Source organism: Anguilla anguilla, chromosome 13 (genome assembly GCF_013347855.1).
Source record: "Anguilla anguilla isolate fAngAng1 chromosome 13, fAngAng1.pri, whole genome shotgun sequence".
NCBI classification, from domain to species: Eukaryota; Metazoa; Chordata; class Actinopteri; order Anguilliformes; family Anguillidae; genus Anguilla; species Anguilla anguilla.
Genome location: NC_049213.1, coordinates 40932576 through 40951467, shown reverse-complemented (window position 1 = coordinate 40951467; position 18892 = coordinate 40932576). Strand labels below are relative to the sequence as shown.

Here is an 18892-nt window from a genome sequence, read left to right as displayed (position 1 = left end):
ACTACCTTCTGAGGTTTAAAAATATGTTATAATTTCTGAACTACACCACAAGACATAGATATTCTGCATTCAGTACCAGGAAGGTGTGATGGTGTGTGTTCTGTGTTCTAATGTCTGTGTGTGTTCTGTGTGTTCTAATAGCTGTGTGTGTTCTGTGTGTTCTAATAGCTGTGTGTGTTCTAATAGCTGTGTGTGTTCTGTGTGTTCTAATAGCTGTGTGTGTTCTGTGTGTTCTAATAGCTGTGTGTGTTCTGTGTGTTCTAATAGCTGTGTGTGTTCTATGTGTTCTAATAGCTGTGTGTGTTCTATGTGTCCTAAAGGCTGTATGTGTTCCTTGCCAAAGCCGGCTGAGGACAGGGTTTCCTGCTGCTTGTGTTGATTGCTCTTTGGGCTGAAACTGCAGCTGAGATTATATTCATCTGCTCCACCATCGGCCCCTGCTCTCAGGAATGGAGGACTGTAGCATTCCTGGGAAAGGGGGACGGGGGGGTGAGGGGGCGGGGGTACAGGGGGACGGGGGGATGAGGGGACAGGGGTACAGGGGGATGGGGGGACAGGGGGACGGGGGGATAAGGGGACAGGGGTACAGGGGGATGGGGGGACAGGGGGACGGGGGGATGAGGGGACAGGGGGTACATGGAGACGGGGGGAAGGGAGCATGATCGAAACACAGACTGCAGACTGGAGCTTTCCTATGGGTCAGGAGTCGCCTCAGAGGGATCTGTGTCTGTATCTTGCAGAGTTTAAAATGATTTTTCACATGGAAACATCTGGAAGCTCTGATGAGCGGCTTTGACAGCACTGCCAGCTCAACTGAAAAGATTTTAGGCAGCACATCTGCCCCTTAAATTAACACCATACTCTGCAAAAACACAACAAACACTCTATTGAGAGATATTCAGAATTAATACAGTTTATTCCCGAAACAGGAAGGTAGATTTTTCTAATTTGTCCCAAGTATCTATTGCTCGTTTGTTAAATAAGGAAGCACGTGTGATTCTGGGTACAATGTCCCAGAATGTCCCAAAGAGCCAGTTTAGAGCAGAACAATAGATCACACGCTGAGGGCGAGTCTAAATATAATCACAATCGTATCGTGCTGTGGTTCGTTTCCTGTGATTGTTTCTGACGTAAATAAACCCTGACCAGATTTAAATGTAGAATATAACAGAGTCTGCAGCAGCCCCGCTCAGCGCTGGGCCTGGAAGAAGCTGTTTCAGAAGAGATTTCCATCTCTAAATCAGACTGCGGTTCTCCGGGATCATCCCATCTCTAAATCGGACTGCGGTTCTCCGGGATCATCCCATCTCTAAACCAGACTGTGGTTCTCCGGGATCATCCCATCTCTAAATCAGACTGCGGTTCTCCGGGATCATCCCATCTCTAAATCAGACTGCGGTTCTCCGGGATCATCCCATCTCTAAATCGAACTGCGGTTCTCCGGGATCATCCCATCTCTAAATCAGACTGCGGTTCTCCGGGATCATCCCATCTCTAAATCAGACTGTGGTTCTCCGGGATCATCCCATCTCTAAATCAGACTGCGGTTCTCCGGGATCATCCCATCTCTAAATCAGACTGCGGTTCTCCGGGATCATCCCATCTCTAAATCAGACTGTGGTTCTCCGGGATCATCCCATCTCTAAATCAGACTGCGGTTCTGCAGGATCATAGTAGAATACCCCTGATCTACAATAAAGCCACATTAACTAATAATAGTTCAAAAAAGAAATCAACCAATTCATTGACAAATCAGTCAGTCAGTCATTCAGTCTGTGAATAAGTCAGTGAGTGAGTGAGTTTGGATCCAGTCAGGCATTCAGTCAGTAGTCTGTGAAGTGAATGAGTCAGTCACTCAGTGAGTCTTACTGTCACTCAGTCAGTGAATGAGAGAGTCAGTCAGTCATGGATACAGTCAGTCAGTCAGTTAGTCTGTGAATGAGTTAGTGAGTGAGTGAGTCAGTCACTCAGTGAGTCTTACTGTCACTCAGTCAGTGAATGATAGAGTCAGTCAGTCATGGATACAGTCAGTCAGTCAGTTAGTCTGTGAATGAATCGGTGAGTCAGTCAGTCAGTCAGTCAGTGTATCTGCCTGCTGAATGTGTGGCCTTTTCTCTCTCCTTGGACCAGCAGCCAGACAGAACATCAGCGGTACATCTGAGAACAGAACCAGCCTAACAACCGGTGGCTCTGATAGGCTGCAGGCCAATCACGCTGAGAGGACAGAAACCGCTTGGCAATCGGCCGCTCTGATAGGCTGCAGGCTCTGCTCTGGGCTGACGACATCTCAGCCAATCAGGCGGGGCAGAGTGGGAGTTCCGTTTGAATCATCTCTCAGACCCTCAGGGCGGCTCTGCTCGTGTGCGGGGAGTTGTTCTTTGTTGCATCACTGCATTTTCACGGCTCATGATCTCACAGGCGTGGGCTGGGCGGAAGGACTGGTGTTTTTAAAAGCTTCGTCATCACTCAGTACCCCCCCCCCCCCCTCCACAAAAAAAGTATTTGGGTGGGAAACCCTGAAGCTGGTCCCAAATGATCTACACGCAATTCAGGAAATGAAATTATAAAACTTGTTGTAAAACTGTCATTTCGGGCGAGGAGAGAGCAGACTTGGTCAGTGAATGGTGCTTTAATCTGGTGCACCATGTCTCCAGGGAATATATCATCCTGATGACATCAGGAATGTCAAAGGTCACCGAGCTCTAAGCCCCTTTATGTAATGGGTTTACATCTGTCCAAATACATACTGGTGGCTTAGTTCCTCTCGCAGTACCTAATAAAATACTGCCATGTTGGAGATGAACTCCCACGTGGCACAGGAGTAAATCACACACAGGCTGCAGTTCATCAGGTGTGTGGGCAGCAGTGTGAGGTACACTGTGCTCCAGCACATGGCCTGTTTTCTACACTGATGCTCAGCTCGGCTCATAACCGCCTCCTTTGTGACAATAACAGAGGTTTTCAGCGACTGAATGAAAAACACAGTGAATTACTCTGATTCATAATTCATCCTCATGGCTGGCCTGATCTCTGTAGAGACAGAGATGGTAAACTGGACCCCTGAGGCTCAGGCTGCTGCATATGGGAGCTCAGAGAGGCAGGCCCTGGGCCTGTTACAGAGCCACAGACAGTCAGTAAACTCAGCTGATACACCCAACAACATGCAGCTAAACATTTAGCCAAACACCTCACTGTGTCCTTACTGACATGCACATAGGTTCTGATGTTTCCAACTTTGAATCAGTTTCAGGCTGCAGCTGCATGTGTGTTTCCATAGTAAACAACGCCTCACATCCAGACAGTGATCTGTGTGCCCTTTAGGTCATGACCAAAGCTAGCAGAGGTCATTCAGGGTGAAGATAACCAATGAACAAGGGCATGAAGTGAAATCATGTCTGATTTATGCCACTGCAGACCGTGATGTTTCTTTTCACTCTTTCTGTATTTACTATGAGAAGTCATGCATAAACAATGATGGGACTAAAGACTGGCACAAGTGATGAACCCTATAGGCAAATGGAATAGGAACCAAACCCCAGATTGGGGGTCATAGAGCCAGAATGGCAGGAGGTCACACAGATCCCTCACTAAGACTGTCCCTCTGTGACTAGGGGCAGAACTGACAGCCTGTGATTGGGGGTCATATTGGGAATGGGGTATTGGGTTATGGGGGGTATTGGGGGTGTGAGTCTTGGGTTATGGGGGTCATGGGGGTGTGGGTATTGGTGTATAGGGGTATTGGGGGTGGAGGTATTGGGGTATAGTATGTGGATTCTGTGTGTTACATTATATCAGACAGAAAAGGCGGAAAGGTTTCTTTGTTGCAAGAAAAAATATAAATGAGTTAATTATATAAGTGCAACAAATTATTTATACTTATGTAATTAACTCATTTGTGAACATCTTTTGCAACATACTATGTGACTCTTTCATTGCATGACCAAAAACATTCTTCTGAATGTTAATTTCAAGAACATCTGTAGATTTAGGCAAAGCCGACTCCGGTGTTAACGCAATAGGCCTGCTCTCCAACACAAACGCAGCATGTGAACTATCAGCTTGGCCTAAATAAGTCTCGGTTTCGGGTATGAGGTAATGGTCTGTTTCAGATCTCTGCTATAATTGGTTTCAGATTAAATTCTTTTTGTTTGAGATGAATTCCGCGAGGCGGCCAAACCGCGCGGCCCAAAATCCTCGAGCGCAGCCCCCTGCTCGCCGCCGAGACCCCCAGCAGCCCGGCCCTCACCCACAGGGTCCCCATTTCATGGCTAATTTAAGAACCTGTTGTAATGAAAGCAAACAGGCTGAACCAACGCAGGAGGACTGAATTATGGTCTCATTCTCCTGCCTCCAGCAACGGAGCTGCAGAACTGCGAACTCTGGCTTCACCTAGTGGTCTAATTGTGAATCCATCCCACATTCCAAAATAGTCATAATCATGCAATATGTCTAATCTTGCCAAAGCATTTATAACTTTCTGAAAAAAAAGAACAAGTTAAAATCTAATTAAATACTGTTAATTAAAATCTGTATGTACTTCTGAGTAAAAAGCATTTAATCCTCCATGGTTATTTATCTGGAACTTTTTTTAAACAAAATGTTTTGAATTCTGCGTAGTCTCTCTTTTAGAGGGAACATCATTCCCCCCCCCCCCGACAATAAGCCATTGGGCAGCAGGCATTGCACAGCCCCCAAACATACGTACCAGTGTTCATATGAGATGGGTCTGACACTTCTCATATTATTATTTATGCTCAGCCTGGTGAAGGAAAAGTTACGCAGCCCAGACAAACCCCCAGACACTGTGAAACTGGGGTTTTATATCATATCATCATTGAAATAACTCAGCTACGCATAATGTTTAATTTAAAATACCCAGCATGCCACATCAATGATTGGATAGATACAAGTATGAATACAAATAATCAGAAGCTTTTCCAAATGTATAAAATATCCTTGAATAACTGCACCAATAAAAACAAACAATAAACCTGCAATAATGTCGCCCCCCCCCCCCCCCGTGACCTATCCCTTGAAAGGTTTCCTGGTTAAATTGGTTTATTAAAAGGTTAGGGCTGCCCTCTAGTGGTCATTTGCGGAGATTCGATTGTGAGATATTTCAGCGTTCATAGAGTGAGAACGAGGTGAATTTGAGTGCTCTCTGCTAAAAAATGTGTCGGTATTACTGCATCTTATGTAAAACACGGACATAACTTTTATTTTATAATTCATATTTCTGTCAAAACACCTCTCTAATGTCCAGCAGAGCCATATTATTATGCTCTTTATAACTAAGAATTCTGCCATTTCAATTTTTTTTTAACGTTTAAAGAAATGTCAAATTCAAAAAGAATAAAAAGTATTTTATTTTATTGCACGCAGATGGGAAATTTGGGAAGTTAAATAAGAGGAATCCCTTTTTTAAGACACGATAAAAATATAGTTACATTACATTTTGTGTTGTTTGCATTTTTTGTGTATTTCACCTTTTTCTGAATGGCGCAAAAAAAAAATGCGTTTCCCAAAACTGGACAAAACAGAATGCTTAAATTTAGTTGTAGACCCAGATTTTGCAGTGAGGGTTGGAGGCATATGACGCTTGGTCACATGATTCATTAAAAGTTTATGAGAATCCTTAAATTACTTACCCCTGTAATCCTGGAGGGCCACAGTGTCTGCAGGTTTAACTCCAGTGCTGGAGGGGGCGCTGTGTTTGTGGGTTTAACTCCAGTCCTGGAGGGCCACAGTCTCTGTTGGTTTTTGTGATACTTTTCAGTCAGCAGCCAATTTAGGCCTTGGAAACTAAATTGACTTAAATTAAGCACTTAAGCTCAACACATCAAAAGCAGCGGACACAGCTGCTCTCCAGGATTTGAGTTTGTGATACCTGGTGAAAGCCATCAACTGTAGATTTGTTTAGTGCATTTACAAAAAAAGAAGAAATCTCACAACTATATATTACTTATCTCTTTGGGTTTATATTTATATATACAATCAATTTATTTAACATAGAAATGTTTGGAAATGCATTTATAATTTTAGCAGATCAATTTGTAAATAATTTTACTATTCAGTTAAATTAAATTTAAATTAAATAGTTTTGACTACTAAAGATTACATTTTTTAATCCGGAGTATAAGCGGGTCTATTTGTCTTACGGCTCTTAGAAAGGGAGCAGGACTCTGCTGTGAATATTGATTCCATGCTTTATTTTCCAAGGGATTTGGGGACATTAATTTAAAAAAAGATTCAGGACTAAAACTGATTAACAAATTCATATTCTAACGGACCCAGCTACTTCCAACAAAATATATGAAAAACAGAAGAACAGTTTTTCTTGTTTTAAGGTCAGATAAACCATACACGAAATTTGAGGATATACGTTCATACACACACTAGAGGGCGCAATAACACCAAAACTGTTCGAACGCTGTGGCGTCCTGAGACTTGAATCGTGAGTACGTTGTTGTCAGCAATGACACAAATTACCAAGATTAAACAACCGATTGAAAAAAAAAATCATTCTTCCTCAAAGGTAAAAGACTTCATTTAAACAAAATAGTTATCATGCACTTCTTGATACTCAATATTTTTTTATGAAATCAAACAAGTGTAATGTTGCACACTACATGTTACAACTGGCTAATTGCACAAGGAGAATGGTCTCTGCACTATTGCTACTGGGTTATGTAATATGATGTTGAAAAAATGGATACTAGACATTTAAGAATATAATTAAACTTGTATTAAATTAGGCTACATTAGTTTAAAATAGGCTTAATTTAATTTCCTACAAAGTTAAATGAATACAGCCTGCCAAATTGATGTTAAGGGTGAATGGGGTTTCCTTCGGATATTTAAAAGCGTGCCAATATGTAATCATCGCCAACGCCATATATTGGTGGACAGAAAAAGTGAATAAGCGCAGACCTTTTAATTACCATCATGTGTCCACTTTGAAAGTGCAGCACGAAATAGCGGATTTACGTCCGGACATCAGGTTCGGTTCAGTCCTGAATGTGACTGCTTAACTCTCCCGCAAACTGCGTGCGGTGGTGAGACTCCGCGTCTGAAAAGGCCATTCGCGGAAAATCCACATTTGTGCGAAGCTATAATGAAAAGGCTAACATGATTCTCCGTTTTAATCGGTGGCCAAGAGTAGGCTACAGTCTATCGCAGAATTTTAAACCTCGTTTCCAGCGTTTCGTGCATTGTCTGTTATTATCTGTAGTCGAAGTAGCCTATGACGGAATTGTATAAACTGGACGAAAAAATATAAATTAATCGGCTCTATGAAATTAGAAAATTCGCATAAATCAAAAAAACATTATAGCCTTTTATTAAGCTTGTAAATTAATATTTTTCGTGCGCAGGAAAATGTTCAGTGTTAATGTACTCGAAATGAGATTTCACATGGATAGGCTTATGAATTAGACTCATAGTTAAATTAACACTAAACAATTTACGTCTATTCTTTTACAGTTTACAGTGTGAATTTTCGGTGTTTTGGGGTAGACACGAATACACTGATAATAACCACAATAACAGTAATTCATAAGGCTAATGATGTCATGATTTCAATAGACCCCGGTTTTTCCGCCGAGTTTCTGAGAGAATGCACGTATGCTTTGAATAGCCACTTAATTAAATATATGTTGAAAATCATGGATAGCCCCCCCCCCCCAGTTGTTGTATCATAACAATCGTTTCTAAAGGAGAGGAAAATCACGGCATAATAAATATTTTTGAAAAGTTGAATCTGAAGACACATTTCCCACAACCCCCTGTGTGAAGTAATTGGCAACAAATTGTTATGCTGGTAAATTTTATCGCCTAACCTGACACTTTAGTACAAAGGGAAACTTCAAATATATGAGCTTGTATGTTTTCTATTCTTCTGGGCTATTAGGAATTCTGATTATGAGGCTCTGAATAAAAGTTGCGTTTCTTTCAATAAACTAATTTAAAGGATCAAATTGCTAATTAAGCCATTAGGGACTGGATGAGTTCTGTACTGCCGAACTCCCCAAAGGCGAGAAGAAGAACCCTTTGTTTTATTGTGAACTCAGTGTATTATTAAACTTGTTTATCGAACTTCTAAAGACAAGTTCTCCAAAGACAAAGCGGAGGAGATTTCGGTCGGGTGGGGGTTGGGGAGAAGGGGGTATCTTGGGGAACGCGATTGCATTCGTGTAAGTAGCCCAGTTATTTCCCCTCCACGCGTTTGCCGTCTATAAACCGTCTATCCGCGTCGCGGCTTGTCTTCTCCGGGTTAAATCCATGAACCCGCGTTTCTGTCTGAAGCGAAGACCGGGCTGCAAACGCACTTCTGTATCCACGGGCGGCTGAGTCCTTAAATCTTAATTAGGCTCGTCTGAGACATCGGGACTGGACATGTGCCAGAATGCGGGCTTAACGGTTATAATATGCCGTATTAGTGGCACACAAACGAGGCGGTTTTTGTTGAAACGGGCCCGCAGCAATGCGCCTGTAACATTGTCTCTATGTATGCACACAGACGTGTAAATGCTGCATAAATGTAACCTTTCAATATCTGTCAGGGAAACACGGATGGCTTCGAGCGGAGATGTGGTCGTGATAATAGGCTAATGCGGTTGTAGTAGACATAAATGCTTTTTTATGTTAAGTTAGCAGATATTTATCTGGTAACACGTCGGTTTGAATAATTGCAAGGGGGTCCCGCGTAACTCCCTCTCCCGGCCGGTCGCACGCGCACGCATGCATGCACTTCACACTTAAAAAATGACTGAAGCCGTCCGCGCTATAACAAGTAGCCTCGCCTGCAAACAGGCTCATAAAAAAACAACAGCGGCCTTCGGTCAGTGTGTAGCCGACGTCAGTTATCGTAGCACCTGCTGAACTTGCAGTGGGACGCGGGAGACCTCGCCATTTAGCCACGCCATTTCTTATCATTTTCCACGGGACACCGCAAGATGGCATGTGCCTTATACCACTGGGAGGCAGAAATAATTGGACACGGGTGGTTAGGTAGCAATAAAATGTAGACCGACAGGACCGAAATGAGTATTTCAGCCTTTGCAGTAGAAAAACTGCCTTTCAGTAGACCAGTTTAATAGTAGCTGCGCTAACTTAAGGTGTGTTTGTTGTAGATTAATTTCCCTAAACGTAGTCCAGGTAAAATTCTTAATTTTCTATTTAATAGAGCCGTTCCGCTACATAGCTGCATAAACACAGAAATACATACATTATATTATTAAATTATATTTTAAAATAAATCATTGTACATTTTATTGCTCTACTTCCTCAAAATATAATAATTAAAATAGCGAAATATTGAACATTAAAACTGGAAAAGCCGCGTGCATGTGTATATCAACGAAAACAATTATCAAATAATGAATTTACGTGCGAAACTTTTGCCAGGATAATGCTAATATCTATATCCAGGAATTGGACAAAATGGCAAAAACACATCCAGCGGCAGTTTTCTCCTTTCTCCAGTTACACATGACTGCTCGCTAAAAAGCTGTCCGTTGACGTTTTTTTTTCGGAATGGAAAAGGAATGCCTCCGCAAGTTAGGCTACTGTCCACGCCAAATACTTTCGAGCGATTTGTTCTTGAAAGAAATACGGCGGATTTGCCAACTGCAGCCACAAAAACAACACACGACATTTACGTCTGTACTAGCGATAGACACGAACACACATTTTAATTTTCACATAATGTTAGAAACATGCCACAGGCTTAAGTTTTTTCTTTTGAGTTTTACTCTCAAAATATTTTACACTCCCAGCACTACTGAAAACAAAATCTGATTTATATCTTGTAGAAAGCATGAATTATCGTAACTATTTTGTTGACGTGTTGTTTTTTACTTTCATTTTTAAATAATATAATTCGTTGGTATAAAGCATGCATGCGTTTTTGTTAACATGCGACCTTTTACGTAGGAATAATGTTTTATTACTTTTCTTCTTCTCACAGTATGGACATCGTGGAAAGGTAAGCGATTAAATTATTTAGATTACAAAAATGTCATAATTCTTTCTGGATGAAGAAAAAATATTTTATGAGCTTTAACCCACAACTTAACTTGTCTTCCCCTAGTATATATATATTATATTTCAATAGTTTTCATATATTTTAAATTAGAAATGAACGTTCTAAACCAACTTGCATGAACATTATTTTTAAAATTATTATTTTTTAATCTTCAAATTATATAGAGGCAACATTAAATCTTAAAGTCTTAAATCTAACAAAATGTTAGTGCAGTGATTAATGATCAACTAGGCAATGCAAAATTATTATCTTGCAAATTAATATAACATTTTTATTTCTACCTGGCTGCAAATATGTGTGATTTTTGGGAAAAACCATCCCAAGAATACTGGAAATAGAATGTAAATATTCAGCGTAGTTACAGGCGATACTTGTGTAATAGTTACAGGCGATACTTGTGTAATAGTTACAGGCGATACTTGTGTAAATCACAAACCAAGAAAATTTAAACTGAACAAAATGTCCTGATGGCTGAAAAGCCAGGGCTTTTCAGATTTTTTGTCTGGATTTTTAAAGGCTTTGTTTCATTGTGTAAATGTTTTATCACACAGACAAATGCAGATGTTGCTCCCCCGGCCTCCACAGCAGATGTAAGTGAATCGCGGCCGCTGGATTGTTTGAATTTAATGGACACAAAGTAACAAAGAGTAACGTAGAGTAACACAGAGTAACAGAATAACACAGAGTAACAGAGTAACACAGAGTAACAGAATAACGCAGAGTAGCACAGAGTAACACAGAGTAACGCAGTGTAGCACAGAGTAACACAGAGTAACGCAGTGTAGCACAGAGTAACGCAGTGTAGTGCAGTGTAGCGCAGAGTAACGCAGTGTAGCGCAGAGTAACACAGTGTAACGCAGTGTAGCACAGAGTAACACAGAGTAACACAGAGTAACGCAGTGTAGCACAGAGTAACACAGAGTAACACAGAGTAACGCAGTGTAGCACAGAGTAACGCAGTGTAGCGCAGAGTAACACAGTGTAGTGCAGAGTAACACAGAGTAGCACAGAGATACGCAGAGTAACACAGAGTAGCACAGAGTAGCGCAGAGTAACGCAGAGTGAACTGACACGCCGTGCTGCCGGCTGCAGAGAATATGCAGGGAAGAGGGGGCGTAGCCGTGAGCATTAATATGAAACTAATGTCAGATTAGCAGTGCATGTGAGTCCCTTTGTGGTACAGGTCATTATTAGCATGGGGTTTGTCCAGTATGAGCCTTTCCTGTGGGGATGGTCATGTTAAAGCAGCACCAGCGGTCCCTCTGGAAGGTCCCTGTAACCCACACACTGGCTCTCTGACTCACTGCACACAGCCTGCCCGCCGTGCTCTTCATCAACACCAGGTCAGCGTCGCCGCAGGAGGCTACAAGTCACCAGGACTGGCGTGGGAGACGGCCAGCACCATGAGGCGCAACGTGTGTTCCCCTGCGTGTGCCTGGGCCCCGGGTCTGGGGTTCTGGGTTTTGGGGTTCTGGGTCTGGGGTTCTGGGTCTGGAGTTCTGGTTCTAGAGTTCTGGGTTTTGGGGTTCTGGTTCTGGAGTTCTGGGTCTGGAGTTCTGGGTTTTGGGGTTCTGGGTCTGGAGTTCTGGATTTTGGGGTTCTGGGTCTGGAGTTCTGGGTCTGGTTTGGTACTGTACCAAAGTCGCTCATTACTTTTCAGGCCGACAGAGAGGAGGGGGTGGGTCTCAGGGCTTTGTCTCTGCATTTAAACACACCTCATTAATATTCATCTGCTGACCTGGACCAATCACATTACTGGCTTTCCTGGTGTGTGGAGTTTTAGCAGACAGACAAGCACTGCTGATCCAAAAAACACCATTTCTGTTGTTAAACCTTTTGATATTCTCAAACCTTTCCTAGCTCTCTCTCTATCTCTCTGATTCTCAATCTGTCTGTCTCTCTCTCTCTCTCCCTCTCTCTCTCTCCCCCCCTCTCCCCCCCCCTCTCCCTCTCTCCCCCCCCCTCTCTCTCTCTCTCCCTCTCTCCCTCTCTCTCTCCCCCCCTCTCTCCCTCTCTCTCTCTCTCTCCCTCTCTCTCTCCCCCCCCCTCTCTCTCTCTCTCTCTCTCCCTCTCTCTCTCTCTCTCTGTCCCCTGCTGAGCAGGCACACACAGCTCTCAGTAGTGTCTTGCTGAGCGGTGTTCCCGTGTCCCATGTAATGCAGTCATCCGTCTGTAGAACTTTGAGGGGAAGAGGAACCGCTTTGCATTTTGAGTATAATTGAGGGGTCACTCTGGCCTTCGGTGCGTGGCACCCCGACTTCTTCAGCTGCACCTTAACACCCAGGACCGCCGTCCTTTTGTAAGCGATCGGTTCTGGGAATGCTGTTTTTCATTCGTGCGGACCACGACAGCTCTTTCAGCAGAACTCCAGTCCTCTCTCACTCTCTCTTTACTTTGTTAAAACCCGCCTTAATTATTCAACAAATCTTTTTTGCATGTTCAGTTAAATAATTAAGGAGCCTGCTGTCGCGAGCGTCCCGGGGAGCAGGAGAGGAGGTGCGCTGTGGTGGGGTGCCATGTTTGTTCCCGGGCGTGTGGTGATATTTGTACCATCACATGTCAAAACTGAGCGCTACTGAAGGTAGTTTTGTAGCTGACAGCGTGAAATAAATGTCATTTAAATGTTTAATAACATGCTTGTTTCTGTTTAGGCTTGTAAAATATTAAATATCCTTGAATAATTATCCTTTCTCTCATTTTAATTCAGTACATTTTGTTTGTTGCAAGCTCTGATAAATGAATCCGTTGTTTTTGGTATAAAGCGCTTTCGGACCAACCAGTGCAGAGAGGAAACACAGGGAGGAAACACAGGGAGGAAACACAGGGAGGAAACACAGAGAGGAAACACAGGGAGGAAACACAGGGAGGAAACACAGGGAGGAAACACAGAGAGGAAACACAGGGAGGAAACACAGGGAGGAAACACAGGGAGGAAACACAGAGAGGAAACACAGGGAGGAAACGCAGGGAGGAAACACAGGGAGGAAACACAGGGAGGAAACACAGAGAGGAAACACAGGGAGGAAACACAGGGAGGAAACACAGGGAGGAAACACAGAGAGGAAACACAGGGAGGAAACACAGGGAGGAAACACAGGGAGGAAACACAGGGAGGAAACACAGAGAGGAAACACAGGGAGGAAACACAGGGAGGAAACACAGGGAGGAAACACAGAGAGGAAACACAGAGAGGAAACACAGGGAGGAAACACAGGGAGGAAACACAGGGAGGAAACACAGAGAGGAAACACAGGGAGGAAACACAGGGAGGAAACACAGGGAGGAAACACAGGGAGGAAACACTTATAAGATTCAGATCATCTTGGACAAATATGATGCCCGTAAGGAACTGTAATTTACCCCCCCCCCCCCACACCTCTCAGCCCCCCTCCACCCCCCCACACCTCTCAGCCCCCCCCCTCCACCCCCCCACCCGGTGGTCCTTCAGCAGCATGAAGAGCGTCGTTGTCACAATCAGAATAAATGAACAGCAATGAAAGTAACATATCAAACCACAGTTCAATTCCATTTATCATTCTGCTATCACACACACACACACACACACTAACACACAAACGCTCACACACACATGCACAAACACGCGTAAACATACACACAAATGCACACACGTGCTGACAGTGTTGAGCTCAGTCTCCCTGGTGACAGTGTTCAGCTCAGTCTCCCTGCTGACAGTGTTGAGCTCAGTCTCCCTGCTGACAGTGTTCAGCTCAGTCTCCCTGGTGACAGTGTTCAGCTCAGTCTCCCTGCTGACAGTGTTCAGCTCAGTCTCCCTGCCGACAGTGTTGAGCTCAGCCTCATTCAGAGCTCTGTAATGGGCCCCTCACACCAACACTGAGGTGCTCGTTTGTTTTTGATTGGACCTGTTATGAACCAATGATGTGTTTCAGATCCCAGGCGGCCGAGGCACAGTGTTACTCAGGCAGCGGTGTCTGCGAACGCTCTGTGGCACGCGAGCCTTTCCCTGGGGCTGAATGTGTAGAATAAAGCCTGAGCGACTGGCTCTTCAGCTCGCAGCAGCTGGACGCCCGTTAGCATTTAGCGCTGGGCAGGAAGCTGTGCTGTGAGGAATTCTGCGGGCGCTGCTCTTATAAAACTCCGGTAACTGTGTGGAGGATGATTTATTTTTAAAAGCAGGAAGCCCTCTTCCTTCATTCAACCACCTATATATATAAATATTATGTTTGACTGAGAGGATTGTGGGAGTGGCACTTCCCCTTTAAGACCGAGCCTTTGACAGAGAGGATTGTGGGAGCGGCACTTCCCCTTTAAGATCGGGCCATTGACAGAGAGGATTGTGGGAGTGGCACTTCCCCTTTAAGATGAGTCGTTTGACAGAGATTATTGTGGGAGCGGCACTTCCCCTTTAAGATTGGGCCTTTGACAGAGAGGATTGTGGGAGCGGCACTTCCCCTTTAAGATTGGGCCTTTGACAGAGAGGATTGTGGGAGCGGCACTTCCCCTTTAAGATCGGGCCTTTGACAGAGAGGATTGTGGGAGCGGCACTTCCCCTTTAAGATTGGGCCTCTGCAGTAGAAGAATTCTCTCCCCTGTCGCGGTGAATGGGGCCTGGCAGGAGCTTAGAGAGGGGCCTGTGTTTTGTTCTGTTACACATCAATAGGACGTCAAGCAGGGTTTGGGGCTGACAGGCTGTGGATTAAGGGCTTTCAGCAGATTCAGTTAACCCCTCCCTCCTGACCCGCACACTCCAACAATAGACTGAAAGAATCACATTCTTAACTCTTCGAGTACTAAGTAGTAATTTGCAGGTGGCTACAGCCAGCCTGGCTCACCCTGGCCAGTGCCAGTACAAAAAAGAGAGAAAAAAAAAACGGAAGGGATTGTATCCCTCCTCTCGTTCTCTCTAAAACAATAAACCCAACTTCATCATGAATCACTGATTAGGAAATAATATTAATATTAATAAAAGACTCTGGAATAAGAAATAGGAACACCCGTGAACTTGGAGTAAAAGAGCAGTGCGATATGGCCACAAACATTCTGCTGTAGGACAGCATGCATATAAACATAACTACATAAATACACACATACATGTATATAAACATAACCACATAAATACACACATACATGTATTTTACGTATGTATATATATATATATATATATATATATACACACATATATACACATGTAAAATGGTACATTTACACACATATATTTTACGTATACATTCACACACTCACACACACTCACACACACACACACACACACTCACACACACTCACACACACACTCACACACACACACACACTCACACACACACACACACACACACACAGACAGACACACACACTCACACACACACACGCACACAGCCACGCTCTCTCTCTCTCACACACACACACACACACACACACACAGACACACAGACAGACACACACACACACACACACACACACACACACACACAGACACACAGACACACACACACACTCACACACACACACACACACACACACACTCACACAGACACACACACTCACACACACACACACACACACACACACGCTCCTTTAAGCACGCAGATGTGCGTTTTGGGGTCTGTACGGAGACGCACGCAGTTGTTGTTCGTAGGCCGACGGCGTTTCTTGGCGGAGTGAGTCTGCAGGAATGCAGCGCTGAAACTCGGCGTGTCTGAACAGACGCGGTCGCACGCTGAGGGAAAAGTGCAGCGCTGGAGCTGCCCCCGGGCAACGGGCACCTCGCGGCCTCCGCGCGACTGCGCGCCTCTCTCCGCCACCAGGGGGCGCTGTGTGTAAGTTGTAGAGCAGCCAAGGAGACGTTTGAGTCATGCCCACTTGTTCAGATATGAATCGGTGGCGGTGATGCGCCAGTGAGTGTAAGAGCTGTGTTTATACAGCAGCCGCGGGGATGACTGATTGGGCTTGTGAGGGTGCGCGTTGCGTTCTGTGGAGTGTGGGGGTGAAGATTCTTGTGCACAGCTAATGTGGAAACTGCTGAACGCTCAGCGTTCCGTACGCTTTCTTAAAAATCAAAATGTTTACCTTCCTCAGAGGGGCTAGAACGCAAGAGACATTAAAGAGATTAAAGATCAAACATTAAAGCTCTCGAATACAATTCTGAATCCAGCCACTCACTCACCCCCCCTTCCCCCCCACCCCAACTCTTAAGATGCCGCAAACCATTAATATAAAAAAGGGAACAGTCTACTCAGGGAAAAGTGGACCTGCAAACTAAAAAACATATTTTTAACTTTTTATTTCCGTCTTTAGGATGGAATGCAGAAACCAAGTTCCGTTTCCTTTGTCTGAAGAGCAATGAGAGCCGATCGGGTGGGGGTAGGGGGGGCACTCAGGAACATCTTGCCTCGGTGTCCTCTCCTCACAGCCCCTGACAGAGCTGTAACCCCCCCCTCGCCTCGCCCCCCCCCCCCCCCCCCCCCCCCCCGGTCCAGTCAGCGCGCCCTTTACCCGCGTGTCCGGGGCGTTCATTAACCGAGCCGCACGCAGGGCGCCTCCTGCTGGCTGTCTCAGGCATGTGCGTGCAGTCACAGAGCAGCCCGCCGTGTCCCTTTCACTGCACCACCCCCAAACCAGCCTCCCCCCGCCCCCCACCTCGGCATGCGCTTCGCTGCGACCCCCACCCCGAACCCCCCCACTGCAAGAATTCTTATTCTTTCATTTTAAGGTTATATGGAGACTTGAGAATGAGTTTCTTTAGCATTTGCTAAAGGAGAAAAGGAGTTCTCATGTATTATAATGAGTTCTTCCAAAGAAGACATTTCCAAAGAAATAGCCCACAAGATGAATGTTTTACTTCACAAAAAAATATTCTTGGATAGGTGTCTTTTTTTAAATTTATTTTTTTACAATAAGAACATTTTTCTTTTTGTTGATCAGTGTATTATATTTTTCCTGTGTAAGGTTTTACTGTTTAACTGAACAGTCTTTAGCTCTCCTGCAGTGTTTAATGGGACAGACGTGATGTTTGATCGCTTTTCTGTTCAGCTAAATATCTTCGTATTTATATCAGCACTTTTGCTTTGAGATTCACCACTCGAAAGGTAATAATAATGCACGATTCTAACGCTAAACCAGAGTCAATCTAACTCCAGGACATTATACTCTGGACTATTAACTCACACAATTCACACATTCACTTGTGTCTTTCACAACAATTTGTATTTAATATTAGCGATCACCTAAAATGAAGAACTCCTGTCATGTACAAATCGGTAAGCACCCAGTGAAGATTTTTTTTGTTCTTTTTCGGGGAAAAGAACAGCTTCAGTTCCCAGTTGATATGGTGCGTTTGTTGTAGGAGGGCTGCTGAGTGGTGCATTTGAGAGGCTTGTGCTGGTGGCGATGTTCGGAGCCCGCAGACCGCGGTGTTTCTGCTCCTGCTAACGGATGGCAGATGTGAGGTGGCGTAGCGGCCGCTGCGTGTGCTTCAGCGCTGGTCGGGCTATTTAGCGACGCTGCTCCACGCACGGGACGGTAGACTGGCGCCTGCCTCTCAGGTAGATTCAGGGACAGGTGTGTGCTCGGCCGGGGGAACAGGTAGCCACGCCCTGTGAAGATAATGTAAGGATTTAGGCAGCAGCCGGTGGCTCCGTTTGGAAAGTGCCCCCGACCAGCTGGACAGCAGCCCTCATTTCGTTTGGCTTCTCCAGCTCTGGGCCACATGTCTGGAGTCAGTTTGCTGAAATTTGATTGTTCAGTGGGAGAGGGGCAGTTTCATTGATGGAATGTACCATGTGTGACTTGCTTTGGGGGGGGAGCTGGGTAGCTTCATTAATGGAGCTGTGAGTGCAGTCTCTCTCTGTGAGTGCAGTCTCTCACTGTGAATGCAGTCTCTCTGTGAGTACAGTCTCTCTGTGAGTGAAGCATCTCTGTGAGTGCAGTCTCTCTGTGTGTGCAGTCTCTCTCTGTGAATGCAGTCTTTCTGTGAGTACAGTCTCTCTCTCTGAGTGCAGTCTCTCTGTGTGTGCAGTCTCTCTGTGAATGCTGTCTCTCTTTGTGAGTGCAGTCTCTCTCTGTGAATGCAGTCTCTCTCTGTGAGTGCAGTCTCTCACTGTGAATGCAGTCTCTCTCTGTGAGTGCAGTCTCTCACTGTGAGTGCAGTCTCTCACTGTGAATGCAGTCTCTCTCTGTGAGTGCAGACTCTCACTATGAATGCAGTCTCTCTCTGTGAGTACAGTCTCTCTCTGTGAATGAAGCATCTCTGTGAGTGCAGTCTCTCTGTGTGTGCAGTCTCTCTGTGAGTACAGTCTCTCTGTGAGTGCTGTCTCTGTGAGTGGGTCTCTCTCTCTCTGCAGTCTCTCTCTGTGAATGCAGTCTCTCTGTGAATGCTGTCTCTCTTTGTGAGTGCAGTCTCTCTGTGAATGCAGTCTCTCTGTGAGTGCAGTCTCTCACTGTGAATGCAGTCTCTCTGTGAGTACAGTCTCTCTCTGTGAGTGAAGCATCTCTGTGAGTACAGTCTCTCTCTCTCTGTGTGCAGTCTCTCACTGTGAATGCAGTCTCTCTGTGAGTGCAGTCTCTCTGTGAATGCAGTCTCTCTGTGAGTGCAGTCTCTCTGTGAATGCTGTCTCTCTTTGTGAGTGCAGTCTCTCTCTGTGAATGCAGTCTCTCTCTGTGAGTGCAGTCTCTCACTGTGAATGCAGTCTCTCTCTGTGAGTGCAGTCTCTCACTGTGAGTGCAGTCTCTCACTGTGAATGCAGTCTCTCTCTGTGAGTGCAGACTCTCACTATGAATGCAGTCTCTCTCTGTGAGTACAGTCTCTCTCTGTGAATGAAGCATCTCTGTGAGTGCAGTCTCTCTGTGTGTGCAGTCTCTCTGTGAGTACAGTCT

At 44.8% G+C, this 18892-nt stretch overlaps 1 long non-coding RNA gene across 1 annotated transcript; it reads left to right on the top strand.

Moving 5' to 3' along the window:
* The first annotated feature begins 7770 nt into the window (after window positions 1-7770).
* On the top strand, window positions 7771-11556 carry LOC118211745. Its single transcript, XR_004762077.1, has 4 exons — window positions 7771-8192; window positions 9968-9985; window positions 10597-10635; window positions 11359-11556. It is a non-coding gene; the product is annotated as an uncharacterized LOC118211745 (long non-coding RNA).
* The last annotated feature ends 7336 nt before the right edge of the window (window positions 11557-18892 follow it).